Source organism: Rhinopithecus bieti, unplaced genomic scaffold (assembly GCF_001698545.2).
Source record: "Rhinopithecus bieti isolate Rb0 unplaced genomic scaffold, ASM169854v2 scaffold_81659, whole genome shotgun sequence".
Lineage (NCBI taxonomy): Eukaryota > Metazoa > Chordata > Mammalia > Primates > Cercopithecidae > Rhinopithecus > Rhinopithecus bieti.
Genome location: NW_016837762.1, coordinates 1,870,378 through 1,886,743, shown reverse-complemented (window position 1 = coordinate 1,886,743; position 16,366 = coordinate 1,870,378). Strand labels below are relative to the sequence as shown.

The window sequence follows — 16,366 nt, the reverse complement described above, 5'->3', positions numbered from 1 at the left end:
TATGCTTCCTTTTTTTTTTTTTTTTTTTTTTTTTTTTTTTTTCTTTTCCACATTTTTTTTTTTTTGGCATACTCCAACGTTTCTTCTGTAAGTATCACCATTTATTTTACTAAAATCTAGATTTCCCAATCCAGGTGTTAGGAAGGTACTGTGCTGCTTTGGGGCTTTCGGTCTGGCAACATCTATAAACAATGCNCTCAGGGTTCCAGTTTCTGGGGCATTGAGCGGGTCCAGTACTCCTTTCTACACCAGGCTGAACCCCAAGGAACCCCAAGGAAGAAGATGTGCCTGGGATTGCACGTAGACCGGGGCCCCATCCCTGTGCCCCCCTGTGTGTGGCAGGGCAAGGAGATGCATTTTAAATACCTTTCAGGCTATGCTTCCTTTTTTTTTTTTTTTTTTTTTTTTTTTTTTTTTTTTTGGCATACTCCAACGTTTCTTCTGTAAGTATCACCATTTATTTTACTAAAATCTAGATTTCCCAATCCAGGTGTTAGGAAGGTACTGTGCTGCTTTGGGGCTTTCGGTCTGGCAACATCTATAAACAATGCAATAGTGAGTCTAGTCAGTTTCACAGTCTCATGTCTGAATCTTTTTTTTCTTTTTTTAAGACAGAGTCTCACTGTTTGTCTCAGCCTCCCGAGCAGCTGGCATTACAGGCGCCCACCACCATGCCCAGCTAATTTTTGTATTTTTAGTAGAGACCAGGTTTCACCATGTTGGCCAGGCTGGTCTCGAACGCCTGACCTCAGGTGATCTGCCCACCTCAGCCTCCCAAAGTGCTGGGATTACAGGCGTGAGCCACTGACTGCGCATGGCCTTTTTTTTTTTTTTTTTTTTTTTTTTTTTTTTCCCGAGACAGTCTGGCTCTGTGCCCCAGGCTGGAGTGCAGTGGGGCGGTATCTCGGCTCACTGCAACCACTGCCCCCACCAGTTCATGTGATTCTCTTGCTTCAGCCTCCCGAGTAACTGGGATTACAGGTGTGCGCCACCACAAGCGGCTAATTTATGTATTTTTAGTAGAGACAGGGTTTCACCATGTTGGCCAGGCCCGTCTCCAATTCCTGACCGCAGGAGATCCGCCCACCTCCGCCTCTCAAAGTGCTGGGATTACAGGCGTGAGCCACCACACCTGGCCTAGGCTTCCTTCTTTAAAGACTAGTTTCCAGTGGGGGTCTGTAAGTAATCCTCATCTTTTCGCGTTGAGGAGTGTGGCCAGAGGAGGTGAGTCTTGTGTACGTAGCAGAGAGCACAGGAGGGAAAAAATGGTCCGGAGATACCGTAAAAGGACTAAGAAAACCAGAGGGAAAAGGCCAGGCTCCAGGAGCACAGAGGCTGGATGGATTCCTGCTTCCCTGTGACTCCGCTGTGTTCAGGCGGTGCAGTCACTTCCTTCACCTCAGTGTCCCTGTTTGTGCAAATGAGGTGATTATTGGTGCCGACCTACTTCCCAGGCAGTTTTGAAGAGAAGTGGTAAACATTGAAGGGCGCACACTCTCCTTCCCCACCCGCCCTCCCTCCCCACGTGTGCACCCAGAAGGAAATAAAAGCCGTGATTTGCACTGGCGAGTCGGCCCGCCTCGTCGAGGGTTCCGCTGAGCTGCTCACAAGGGCGTGCGGAGGCCCGCGGCCGGCCCTGGCCCCTGTGGTGGCAGCAGCTGGCTGGCTTCCCGGGCGGCTACCTCCAGCTGCAGCTGTCGGTGCTATTTGCAGCTCTCCACATCCTGAGAGCTGGACGCCTAGGACGGCTCCCTGGAGGGCGTGAGTAAAATGCAGCAGCGGAGCGGTGAGGAGGAGATTACCGGAAAAACTGGGAGCGGAGTCAGGCTTGTTCTGGAGCAGGGAGAGGCCTGGGAAGTTGCGAAACGTTGACCTGCAGGGTCCTGAGGAACTGTCGGCCTGGGCTGCCTCCGTGGGTCATTGAACATTAATCAGCCACCAGTCCTCGTCCAAGCCAACCGAAATAGAGTCAGCAGGCGGAATGACGAAGACAGTTTGAAAGGGAACGAACTTCGTCCTATTCTCTCCTTGGAAAGGCCTTTCCAGCCTCTCGAACTCACCCCTGTCACATTACCCTGTTGTGTTATCTCTGTGGGCCTGCGCAGCACCTGAAATGATCTGGCTTAGGTATGTGTGTGCTTGTTCATTGTTTTGTCTTCTCCGTGAAAATCGAAGCTCCTAGAAACTTTGTGAGGGAGGCAATGGGTCTGCTTTGTTACCTCTGCATCTCCAGGGCGGAGTACAATGCCCAGCTCGTAAGTAAATGAGTGAAGGAGTCCCCTACTAGCAGGCTGCCTACTCATCAATCAAGTCGCTGTCGGATTTCTCACTTTTACCTTTGGAGATGTTGTCTTCGACCTATGGGGAGGAATTGGATCTGTTTGAGGGTAAGGAAATTCATCCTCCCTGGGTTTATGTGTTTTCCAACCCATTGCATAGAGTCTGACAAAATATTAATGGTCTTCACTGTTTCTTTTGATGATGTCTGCCACTTGTCACTATTTATTGTAATCTCATGTCATTTAAAGAAAGTAAAATTAGGGGCTGGGCGCAGTGGCTTATGCCTGTAATCCCAGCACTTTGGGAGGCCGAGGCGGGCAGATCACCTGAGGTCAGGAGTTCGAGACCAGCCTGGCCAACATGGTGAAACCCCGTCCCTACTAAAAATACAAAAATTAGCCAGGTATGGTGACGGGCACCTGCAGTCCCAGCTACTCGGGAGGCTGAGGCAGGAGAATCGCTTGAACTCGGGAGGCGGAGGTTGCAGTGAGCCGAGACTGCCATTGCACTCAGCCTGGGCAACAAGAGTGAAACTCTATCTCAAAAAGAAAAAAAGAAGAAGAAGAAAAAAAAGAAAGTAAAATTATAGGGTAACTGGAAAGTTACAGTAGTATAACAAGCATAATCATTTAGAAGATTTTCACCTATAACGTGGTTAAGATAAGTTTGAGACTCAGTTCAATTCAACACATTTGACTTTTGGACAGATCCAATGTAGTCTGTTGTATTTATAAAGAATTCAGACCTTTATAAGGAAGGTTTCATGGCGTTAATGAAATTTATGTGTTAATGGAACTGAAGGACTTCACTCTGAAAGCAAGTGTTCTCTAAACCTAAATATTTTAAGAAGAAAATTAGTTGAAAATTTAAAAGCTTGTCAAAAGTGACAGTCATTTCATTTCTTTTCTTTTTTTAGAGACGGGGTCTCACTATGTTACCCAGGATGGAGTACAGTGGCTATTCACAGGCACAATCATTGTGCACTACATCCTGGAACTAATGGGCTCAAGCAGTCCTCCTGCCTCAGCCTCCCAAGTAGCTAGGACTACAGACACACACCACCACGCTCAGCAAAAGTGACAATCATTTCTAATACAGACATCCACACCTGGAAATACTGTGAAAATCATATTCATTGGGCATATTAGTGTCCGTTCTTTCCAAGATCTGAGTTCAGAATGTTTTCTTCTATAATTGTAATGAAATATCACCATTTCTTGCTAGCTTTATACCAAATCCCTCTAGGCCACTGGGCAGTAGGGTATGCCAACCTAGGTTTTCAGAGATTACTTGTATCCCGTTCACTATTAGAACCAACATGTTAGAATTTGTGATTTGTCAGAGTAGAAAACGAGTTCACTCAAGAAGCACTTATGTATGAGGACCTGCACAGGTGACACAACAGTCAAATGATAGGAGTTCTGAACCTTCTGGAACTGACAGTCTTACTAGAAAAATAAATGTCACCACATCACTCGAACAAAGGTACAAACAACTATGCAATTTGAGTTGTGTTTTGACTCCCTCACTGCTACTTTGTTTTTATTTATTTATTTATTTTATTTTATTTTATTTTTTATGCCAGAGATGTTGCGGGGAACGGAGTTTTGCTTTTGTCACCTGGGCTGGAGTGTAATGGCACGTTCTCAGCTCACTGAAACCTCTGCCTCCCGGGTTCAAGTGATTCTCCTGCTCCAGCCTCCTGAGTAGCTGGGATTACAGGCATGTGCCATCAAGCCCGGCTAATTTTTTGTATTTTTAGTAGAGATGGGGTTTCACCATGTAAGTCAGGCTGGTCTCAAACTCCTGACCTCAGGTGATCTGCCTGCCTCAGCCTCCCAAATTGCTGGGATTACAGGTGTGAGCCACTGCACCCAGCCCCGCCTTGCTGTCTTAATAGAAAGTGGAAAATAGAAATCTTCTACACAAGGCCTTTGGTTTGAAGACAACGTGCCTAGAGATAGGGAACTGGAATCCAACACCATTGCTTACAGATCTTTGGAGACTAAAAGAGAAAGAATCCAGGAGAGAAAAAAAACAAAAAAGGCTGCCATAGCTATTGGCCTCATTGGACAGGCCTGGGGGATATGCACAGACCCTAAAGGTGGCCAGAGCTGACCAGCTTCCTACCGCACTCTTCTGGGTGGCCCAGGCACCCAGTTTCATTGGCTGTGGCCACTGAGAAAGCATCGAGTCAGTCTGAGCCATGGGCAGTGACAGAGGAGAGGGGATCAGCAGAGCCTACTTGAAAGCAAAGGAGAAATGGGTTGGTTGCCTCATTGCAGAATTTACAGATGAGGGGGACAAACTTGTGACCTGAGGGGTTCCTTCATGCCTTGGAGTTTCTCTGAAAGAAAAAACAGCTGAGCATTTGCCCTGGTTTTGTTTTGTTTTACCATTTTTGCACTTGCAAAGTCATGCCATCAAGTTTTAAGCTAGTAAGAGGACACATACATATGGTAAACAGGACCATATACCGAATGGTACAATATCATAGTTCTTGTAGCAGCCACATTTTGATGAATAAAATTTCTTTTAAAATCTCTTTTTTAAAAATTAAGGGACTTCTTTCTATCAGGCAACAAATGTTTCTTTCCTATGTAAACTTAGCTTGCAAACATAATTTTGAACAGCTTTATCATGACTATGTATCTTATTAATTTATTATCTTTTTTGTTTTCTTTCTTTCAGAGTCATGGTCTTGCTATATCACCTAAGCTGGAGTGCAGTGGTACAATCATAGCTCACTGCAACCTTGAACTCCTGGGCTGGAGCAAGCTTCCCAACTTGGCCTTCCAAAATGCTGGGATTGATTACAGGTGCGAGCCACCTCACTGGGCCTCTTGCTAGTTTATTGTTTAAAACTCTTCCTTAGGGCCGGGTGCAGTGGCTCATGCCTGTAATCCCAGGCCTTTGGGAGGCTGAGATGGGAGGATCACTTGATCCCAGGAGTTCGAGACCAGCCCCGGCAACATGGAGAGAGCCTGTCTCTACAAAAAATCAGAAATTAGCTGGGTGTGGTGGTGTGCACCTGTAGTCCCAGCTACTCAAGAGGCTGAGGAGGGAGGATCACTTGAACTCAGAGGGTTGAGGCTACAGTGAGCCATGACTGAGTCATTGCACTCCAGCCTGGGTGACAGAGTGAGACTTTGTCTCAAAAAAGAAAAATAAATAAATAAATAAATAAATAAATAATAAAAGCCTTCCTTAGGCTTTTTCCCTGGCACTTTCTGAAGTGATGGCAGATGGGTTTTATTCTGGTTTTTATAATAGCTAAAATTGGGTCCCAGAAAGGAATCTAGATTAGATGACAAGAAGATTATTTTCGTCTGATAATTTCCATTACTCACCTAACTGCTGTCTTTCCTGGAATTAAAGAGAGAAGAAACTATGGAGGCCGGACGCAGTGGCTCACGCCTGTAATCTCAGCACTTTGGGAGGCCGAGGTGGGTGGATCGCCTAAGGTCAGGAGTTCAAGACCAGCCTGACCAACATGGTGAAATCCCGTCTCTACTAAGAATACAAAAAAAACTAGCTGGGCGTGGTGGTAGGTGCCTGTAATTCTAGCTACTCAGGAGGCTGAGGCAGGAGAAACACTTGAACCTGGGAGGCAGAGGTTGCAGTGAGCCGAGATCATGCCATTGCACTCCAGCCTGGGCAACAAGAGTGAAACTCCATCTCAGAAAAAAAGAAAAAAAAAAAAAACGGGAACAAAACAAACAAAAAACTATGGAGACCCAGGTTCCAGGGCCCTTGGGTAGAGAATACATTTTAGGAATTCCTTTGGATATCTGATAGTAGAAGCTACTCCTTGTAAGTCTGTTGCTGTGAGATCACAACATAGCTCATTTAGCAGCAGGACAGCCCATCTCTGGAAAAAAAATGGTGTGGGGGTGGAATTACGCCTTGGGAGGCCAAGGAGGGAGGATTGCTTAAGGTCAGGAATTTAAGACCAGCCTGGACAACATAGCAAGACTCTGTCTCTACAAAAAATAATTTAAAAAAATTAGTCAGGCGTGGTGGTGCATGCCTGTAGTCTTACCTACTTGAGAGGCTGAGATAGGAGGATTGCTTGAACCCAGGAAGTTTATTTAGACTATAGTGAGCCATGATTGTGCCACTGAACTTCAGCCTGGGTGACAGAGCAAGACTCTGTCTCATAAAAAAATAAATAAATAACATAAAAAAAGAGATATTCATAATAAATGGAAGTATTTTGATGATTTCTTAGTAAGATTTTAAGAATTAATAGCCTACTGAGACCTAGAGGTAAGAACAAATTAGATTTGGCCTAAAAATGAAGATGTAGCAAAAAATAATAAAGAAAAAATGGCATCTCTGTTTTTTTTTCCAGGCCAGTGATTCTTTTTTTTTTTTTTCAGACAGAATCTTGCTCTGTTGCCCAGGCTGGAGTGCAGTGGCTTGATCCCAGCTCACTGCAGCCTCTGCCTTCTGGGTTCAAGCAGTTCTCCTGCCTCAGCCTCCCGAGTAGCTGGGATCACAGGCATGCACCACCATGCACTGCTAATTTTTAGTATTAGAGACAGGGTTTCACCACGTTGGCCAGGCTGGTCTCAGACACCTGGCCTCAAGTGATCTGCCTGCCTCAGCCTCCCAAAGTGCTGGGATTACAGGCATGAGTCACCGTGCCCAGCCAAAGTCAACATTTTGATTTTTTAGTAGAGACGAGAGAGGTGGATGAGCCACCTCGCCTGGCCTGGGTCAGTTGATTCTTAAGTAGAGTTATTTAAAAACCTTTAGGACCTTAACAGTTTTTTTAAAACTCCCAAGTTTTTTTTATTTATTTATTCATTCATTCATTCATTCATTCATTCATTCATTCATTTATTTTTGAGACAGAGTTCGCCCAGGCTGGAGTGTAGTGGTGTAATCTTGGCTCACTGCAACCTCCGCCTGCCATGTTCAAGCGATTCTCCTGCCTCAGCCTCCCGAGTAGCTGGGACTACAGGCGCCTACCACCATGCCCGGCTAATTTTTATATTTTTAGTAGAGACGGGGTTTCACCGTGTTAGCCAGGATGGTCTCGATCTCCCGACCTCGTGATCCGCCCCTCTCGGCCTCCCAAAGTGCTGGGATTACAGGCTTGAGCCACCGCGCCTGGCCCGGTCTCGATCTCTTGATCTCGTGATCTGTCTGCCTCGGCCTCCTCAAGTGCTAGGATTACAGGTGTGAGCCACCATGCCTGGCCAAAATCAATATTATTTCTAATGGTACATTGTAATTATCTATAGAAGCTCAATATATATAAATTCAGACATGAAAGTTTGCAATGCTGCCTTCTAAAAGTTAAGTTCTTAAAAGAAACATGAGGCCAGGCACGGTGGCTCACGCCCATAATCCCAGCACTCTGGGAGGCCGAGGAGGACGGATCACTTGAGGTCAGGAGGTTGAGACCAGCCTGGCCAAGACGGTGAAACCCCATCTCTACTAAAAGATACAAAAATTAGCCGGGAGTGGTGGCAGGTGCCTGTAATCCCAGCTAATCAGGAGACTGAGACAGGAGAATCGCTTGAACCTAGGTGCAGTGAGCTGAGATTGTCCCACTGCTCTCCAGCCTGGGCAACAGAGCGGGACTCCATCTTAAAAAAAAAAAAAAAAAAAAAAAAAGACAAAAAAACGTGAAATTTACACTACTTTTCAGTGACCTGTGTAGGGTAAAATCCAATATTCATCAATGTATGAAAAAGATTCCTATGGGGTTGTCTAGAGGATAAATTATATATAATTAATTCAGTTTCATGTTGGCCTACTGGCCACTGTTAAATGAAACGTGTATGCCTTGAAAGAATGTCTTTCAGCCGGGCGCGGTGGCTCAAGCCTGTAATCCCAGCACTTTGGGAGGCCGAGACGGGCGGATCACGAGGTCAGGAGATCGAGACCATCCTGGCTAACACAGTGAAACCCCGTCTCTACTAAAAAATACAAAAAAATAGCCGGGCGAGGTGGCGGACGCCTGTAGTCCCAGCTACTCGGGAGGCTGAGGCAGGAGAATGGCGTAAACCCGGGAGGCGGAGCTTGCAGTGAGCTGAGATCCGGCCACTGTACTCCAGCCTGGGCGACAGAGCGAGACTCCGTCTCAAAAAAAAAAAAAAGAATGTCTTTCAAGGCATACACGTTTCATTTACGTCTTGGTTTTAAAACAGTATGTGAAAATGTTGTTATTTAATCTTATTTAAAGAAAAAAATCCGATAGTTACTAATTAGTAAGCTTTGGAGATTATGTAGGTTTTTACAAGGTACAGTGACGCAATGAAGTGAAAAGCAAAAAAGCTCTAATGCTCTTGCAAAATTTTCAAAGTTTTTCTACCCACTCCAATTGATCTAGGCATTCACTTTTTGCAGTTCTGCAATTACCTGAATATAAAAGCTCTTTCTGTTAATCTCCAACCTGAAAAGTAGTAAGGTAACAGAAGTATAAAGGGGAATGGACATTTCAATCCAATGGTTTTCCAGGTTTTCAGGCTTTTATCTGCTTGCTTTTGAAGGTTTACTCCTTTCACAATTCCCCCCACTGTTGTAGGCTCGAACCTTTATAAAATCTTAGAAACCATGACCCTATTTTGTATCCCTTATATGTAAAATTGTCTGAATAGCCTTTTAAAAAGTTGTTACATTTGGGTGAAAACTTTCTAAAGGTGGCTTGGTAAAATTCACCAAATTTGGCTCATCTTTTGATTCAGTGATTTCACTTTGAGGAATATATTTATAGCCTAATGAAATAATTACGGGCAAAGGTGTGAGCATAAAGAAAGGGTAGTCATGTTAACCTTATATGTAACAGTAAAAAATTATAAACTAAATGTCTAATAATATGGAATTGATTTAATAATTTATGGTATTTTACATTCAGGCACTAAAAATGCCCAGCAGAATATGAATATATGATGACATAGACTTTTTTAATATTTATATTTATTTATTTATTTATTTTGAGATGGAGTTTTGCTCTTGTCGTCCAGACTAGAGTGCAATGGTGCGATCTAGGCTCACTGCAACCTCCGACTCCTGGGTTCAAGCTTTCTCCTGCCTCAGGCTACCGAGTAGCTTACAGGCGCCCACCCCCATGCCCAGTTTATTTTTGTATTTTAGTAGAGACAGGGTTTCACCATGTTGGCCAGGCTGGTCTCGAACTCCTGACCTCAGGTGATCCACCCACCTCGGCCTCCCAAAGCGTTGGGATTATAGGCGTAAGCCACTGCGTCCGGCCGACTTTTTTTATTTTTTTAAAGACAGAGTCTTGCTCTGTTGCCCAGGCTGAAGTGTAGTGGCACCATCTCAGTTCACTGGGTGAACTCCTGTTCACCTCCTGGGTTCAAGCGATTCTTGTGCTTCAGTCACCCGAGTAGCTGGGACTATAGGCGCATGCCACCATACCCGGCTAATTTTTATATTTATAGTAAAGACAAGGTTTCACCATGTTGGCTAGGCTGGTCTCAAACTCCTGGCCTGAAGTGATGCGCCTGCCTTGGCCTCCCAAAGTACTAGGATTACAGGTGTGCACCACTGTGCCCAGCTGACATAGACTTTTGTTCAAGATAGACTGTGAAGTAGAAAAAGTAGCTTACAAATGCAGTATTTGTAAATTATTACCATTTTTAAAAACATATATATATGTATGTATATGTATATGCACACAACACTACAAAAAGACAACTCAATTTAAATATGGGTGAAGAACTTGAATTAGTTCTCCAAAGAATACAAATGGCCAATAAACACATGAAAAGACACTCAGTATCATCAGTCATTAGGGAGACACAAGTCAAAACCACAATGAGATTCCACTTCACACCTACTAGGATGGCTATAATTTTAAAAAATAGAAAATGGGAAGTGCCGGCAAGGTTGTAGAGAAATTGAAACCCTCATACATCATTGGTGGGAATGTGAAGTGGTGCAGCTGTGGAGAACAGTTTGGCAGTTCCTCAAAAATTTAGACATAAAATTACTATATGACCTGACAATTCCACTCCTAGATATATACTCAAAGAATTGAAAATAAGAACTCAAACAAATACACGTACCCGCATGTTCATAGCAGCACTATTCACAATAACCACAAGGTAGAAACAGCCTAAGACCTTATCACTGGATGCATGAATAAGGAATTATGGTATATATATATACACAATAGAATATTATTCAACCTGAAAAAGGAATGAATGGGCCGGGAGCGGTGGCTCGGGCCTATAATCCCAGCACTTTGGGAGGCTGAGGCGGGCGGATCACCTCAGGTCAGGAGTTCAAGACCAGCCTGGCCAACATGGAGAACCCCTGTCTCTACTAAAAATACAGAAAATTAGCCGGGCATGGTGGTGGGTGCCTGTAATCCCAGCTACTCAGGAGGCTGAGACAGGAGAATCGCTTGAACCTGGGAGGCGGAGGTTGCAGTGAGCCGAGATTGCACCCCTGCACTCCAGCTTGGGTGACAAGAGTGAAACTGTCTTCAAAAAACAAAAAACAAAACAACAAAAAAGGAATGAATGGCTAGGTGTGGAGGCTCACACCTGTAATCCCAGCACTTTGGGAGGCTGAAGCAGAAGGATGGCTTGAGGGGAGGAATTTGAGACCAGCCTGGGCAACATGGAAAGACCTCATCTTTACCAAAAATTTAAAAATTAGTCACACATGGTGGCATGCACTTATAGTCTGAGCTACTGGGGAGGCTGAGGTAGGAGGATCATTTGAGCCCAGGAGTTCAAGGCTGCAGTGAACTCTGATTGTGCCACTGTACTCCAACCTGGGTGACACAGTGAGAATCTGTTTACAAAAAAAAAAAAAGATTGAAGTACTGATACATGATAAATGTGAATGAACTGTGAAAATATTACATGAAGTAAAAGAAGCCAGACACAAAATGTCACATATTGTATGACTCCATTTACATGAAATATCTAGAATAGATAAATCCATAGAGACAATGTAGATTGGTGGTTGCCAAGGGCCAGTGGAGAAGAAAAGAATGGGTACAGGGATGGCTTTTTGGGTGATGAAATCATGTTGGAACTAGATAGAGGTGATGGGCGCAGAACATTTTGAACGTACTAAATGCCACTGAACTGTTCACTTTAAAAGGTTAATTTTGTTATATGAATCTCACCTCAATTTTTAAAATATATCTCTATATATCTATATCTATATATATTACATGTTATATGTAGAAACTGGCCTTAGGGCACATAATATGGTAATAGTCTTGCTGACTGGTAGAATTATAGATTTTTGTTTTCTTATTTATTTTGTTTCAATACTATAAGTTTCATTCATAATAAGGGCAACCGATTTTTCAGAAGTTATAGTCGTGTGTAGCATATTGCATCTTGCTTCTCCTTCCGGAAGATCAGGCTACCATCCTAAGCAGCATCTATTATTTCAGTGATTACCAGCCCTTTAGAATCAGATGGCCTACAACTTTCTACATGACTGGGAACATTTTTGTTTGGTAAATGTTCTGTCTAAGTAAATCAAAGGAGAAAGCCAGAGAAGAACCTCAGTGATGGCAGAATGTACTGGATATCCCCGCATAGCAAAAATTGTAGCCATAGCAGGAGAACCCAGGCCTGGAAGTGAGGGGCAACGAGGAAGCTTTCCAGCCTCTTTGTTGCTGTCCTTAAGGGAAGGGGAAAGAGCTCACATCTTTTTTGCACCTACTGTGAGCCTGGCACTGCTAGAGTGTTTTGATACTGCCATTTGTCCTTGAGCAAGCCTCCGAATCCCTACGGGCCTCTGTCCACTACTCTGTAAAAATGCACAGATTAGACTACAGTAGCCCTTAGAGCCCCTTTGCCTCTAATGTGCTAGGACCCCACACTAGTGCTATGCCTTATTCTGTCCCTCCCTGAAAAGAGGCTCTCTGGTCAGCCTCTCTGCTTCTGAGCCTAAGTGTGCCTAGCCCCATTCCCTGTGTCCAAACCCCAGCCAGGCTGATTCCAGATGGCAGAGCGAGGCCTGGGGAAGTGGGGCTTGGGGTGTAGGGGTGGGGAAGCTGCAATATCTTTGCTCTGAGTAGCCTCCAAGTTTTTACTCTTCATCTCTTCCACAGATTACAGTGGCACCTGAGGCTGTGGCAACTGAGCATCTTGTTTTTCTTTATCTTTAGGAGCACTCTCTCACACTCAACAGATCCTTATTTTATTTTAGGGCTTTTTATTTTCTTACTTGGTTATGTTCAGATCACTTTATAAAATAAGCTCTAACTGAAACTCAATAAACAAAACTAGGGTACAGTCAACACCTGTGAAGAGAAAAAAAACCCAGAAAGCAAAAGCTAACAAACAAAATATGGTAAAGCCTCTATTGAGAGATTCTATGTAATTCTAAAGACCTAAGCTTAATTTCACTTTAAGCATATAAATACAATTTCGTTTATAAGCACATTCAGAGTATGTCCTTTGCCATAAAGTATCATCTCCAGCAAGGAACTGGTGAACTTTATTCCATTTAAGGCAAATCCTCAGAATCCATTCTGCCTTTCCAAATACCTGTCTCCCAATGGCTAGTATCCGGGCCACACATTTTGCCTTTCGCTACACCTTATTGAACGACTTGCTTTTCCAAAATTGTTGGCTGCAGCTTCTGTAAGATTGATATACAATCTTTGATAGAAAAGACCCTCCCCAGGATAAAACAAACCAAAAAACTATCACATACTTCCATTTAGGAAAGAGTATTATCAAAATGGGAAAGAACCTCCTCATTTTCACACAGTGGATTACTTATTTAGTTACTGCAGTAACTTGAGAGAAATAGTTTAGCAGTTTAGGCCGGGCACTGTGGCTCACGCTTCTAATCTCAGCAACAGGGCTGAGGGAGGGAGGGAGGGAGGATAGTTTGAGGCCGGGAGTTTGAGAAATAGTTTAGCAGTTTAAATAAAGCAGTGGCTTGTCCTAAGAGTCTCTCAGTTGACTCTGCCTGTGTTTCTTCTTCTGGTCAGGTAGCTCTGGACAAATGACAGTATTTCAGTATTTTAATTTCTCATTTTAAAATTGAGTCATAGAGCCAAAGAAAACCAGTAAAATCTTGATTAATTGCAAAATCATTGTTAAAATGTTTCACAGCATAAATACAGCTTTTGTGGGCGGGGGCCAATTTATCAACATCTTCCAAAATGTTAAATGCAAATGTCTTTTGACTCAGCAGTTCTACTTTTGAGGTATCTGAAGACCCACACATGCCTGAGAGAAATGGACAGATGTTCAGTGCAGTACTGTTAAACAGCGAAAAATAGGAAACAATCTAAATGTCCATCAGTAAGGGAATGAGAAAAAGTATTACGGATCATATACAAGTGAGATCGAAAAAAGAAAAAATATATATTACGGAGCACCATACTGTGGAATGTCACGTGACTGAATTATGTGACTAAAGAGAACAATCAACGTGAGTACATAATTTACAGGGATCTCTCTAATCCCTTTTCCACTTTTTAAAATGGTATTTAGTATATTCACAAAATTATGTATTTTTAGTAGACAAGGTCTCACTATGTTGCCCAGGCTAGTGTCAAACTCCTGGCCTCGTGATCCTCCCACCTCGGCCTCCCAAAGTGCTGGGATTGTAAGTGTAAGCCACTATGCCTGGCTTTCCACTGATTTTTCTATTTGTGGATTCCAGAGTCTGCATACCCTTGCCCACCATTGCTCATGCTCACTTGCAGATTTTATTCCTACTTCCTTTTCAGTGGATGCCCAATAAATTTAACTATTTAAACTAGGCACAGTGGTGTGTCCCTGTAATCCCAGCTACTTGAGAAGCTGAGGCAGGAGGATTATTTGAGCAGATTCGGAGACCAACCTGGACAACATAGAAATTCTATGTAATCTCTCATGTCAAAATAAGTAAAAATTCAACTAATTAGAAGGTCCAAACCAATCGACATGCCTAAAGTCATCTAGCATTTCTTCCTGGTAGAGATTATTTGTCTTAGACTGAAACCCCCTGGAAGACGAGCATTACATTTTCTGGAGTGTGGCATATTAGTTTTTGTCATTCCATGTTGTATGGCATTTCCTTCATGATGTATTGTGAAACAAGCAATTCTAGAACAGAGCAACATTTTGCCTCATTAATCTGGGAGCACCGTGGCGCAGACCCAGGGAATTTCCCAAGTTATGGCAAGTGTTAGCACTGCCTTGATATTAAAAGAGGACAAAAAAACGAACCACCTTCCATCTTTTGCTGGATAGCCAAATGAAATCACTTTCTGGCTTTAATCTAGTTTTAATAGGCATTTCAAGGGCCATTTGAAAGTGACACAAAGCACAAATATGAAAAAGAAATTCAAATATCACACTCTCTAATAAAATAGCCTAATCACTTTAGCAAGTTAATTCTAAGACTTAAGCTGTGTACAGTGTGTGCAAATTTGCAGATACCTTACCATCATATTCAAGTGTCTTACTGGTACTGAAAGCTATCAGACCCTTTCAGGAGGCGTGTTGTACCAAGCAGACTTAAATGTGAACTTTCATCAAGAACCCTTTCAGGAGGCATATTGTACCAAGCAGAACTAAATGTGAACTTTCCCCAAGGACTATGTGATGTCAAGCAAGGTAGTACCCATGTATTTCATTCAAAAACCACTGTTGTCTCTCCTGTGGTTTTCAACAGTTAAATCCTACAATGTCTGAGCAATGGTTACAATTCCTTAGGTAGTAAGGGAAATACCTGTTGAATGGCAGTTTTTGTGTTACATGGGCGCTTTCCCTATCTTTATCATTTAACCATTACTCCTGGGGTACACAGGACACACAAATTTCATTTTTCAGATTTCACTTTAAGAAAATTATTAATAAATACAGCAAACATTAACAACACTGTGATGGGACGATCATCAGAACTAATGATAACTAATCAGCAATAGCTCTCAACCTTTGCACAGCAAAGTTAGGAAATTTGACTCGTTAATCAATATGCCATATGCCTCTTTAAAATGCAAAAAAACTAAGATTTATACGTCTTAGTTCATTAGTTTTAAAAAGCATCTTCCTTTTAAAAGTTGGCCCAATTAATTATAGATTGTTTAGTCTTTTCTTAATGTCAACAAAGTCTTTAAACCCCACAGCACTGTAACTATCTTGGCATTAAAATAGTTTCTATACACTTTCTAAAAAAAATTATCTTCAGTTACAGGGTTTCACACTTAATTATCCAAATTGCCTCCTATTTCCATTTACTTGAGTTTTAGACATCCAACTTCCAGGGGATACTGTTGGAACACCAAACCAAAGTATACTAATCTTCAGATTGACGAGGGTTTTTGTCCATTTTCTTAAGATCTGTGGTCAAGAATAAACCTTAAAAAACTGTTCCCGTTCTCAACATCAAAAAAATGGTAGTTGTCATGACATACCTACTAAAGTTACAAAGTCTCCTGGAGCCAGAATTCATTTTAAACTGATCAGAATTACTAATGTTGACAATGGTTATTTCTATACAGTAGAAACTTCCATTTAAATCAGATTGAGTCATTTGTTCCTCTTAACAAAAAAATCTGATGTTGACACAATTGCAGCCTATCACTAACCCTGCTTTTCACTTGCATGTATCTTTTTAAAAATCTTGTTTAAATCATTCTGAAAGTAAAACTAGTTTTTCCTCATTTATATATAGCACCGAGTACTTGCAATGTTTGACAAAACTTTTATCAGCCCATTAACCTATTTATAAGCATAAAGTGAGTATTTTAAAGGGAAACTTTGCCATCCCTTATACTTATTTAAAAGATACTAAGAGGTATTATTAGAAACAAGATTTAAAAATATGTAACAAAATCTTAAATTCTTAAGTGAAAGCCATTTAACTAATATTTTAAACCTCTGCAATTATTAGTTTATTAGTATCATCCAGGACTCAGATGTTCAGTATTCTTCCTGAAATTACATAAACAAATGCAAATGGAAATAATCCAAGTCAAAATTATATAACAAAACAGCACTCCATCACAAAAGCGTGTAAAATTACAAGAACGCTATTTTAAAATACTGGCACTTTAAGAAAACGATAATCTCGAAAACCACAAAATTGCCAAATTGTTCCCTAAACTGCTAAGCAGATAATGACTAAT

The 16,366-nt window shown here is 42.2% G+C and overlaps 1 long non-coding RNA gene across 1 annotated transcript; it reads left to right on the top strand.

Moving 5' to 3' along the window:
* Positions 1–1,467: 1,467 nt before the first annotated feature.
* Positions 1,468–16,245, top strand: LOC108524823 (uncharacterized). The gene is made up of 2 exons (XR_001884134.1): positions 1,468–2,387; positions 13,441–16,245. It is a non-coding gene; the product is annotated as an uncharacterized LOC108524823 (long non-coding RNA).
* The last annotated feature ends 121 nt before the right edge of the window (positions 16,246–16,366 follow it).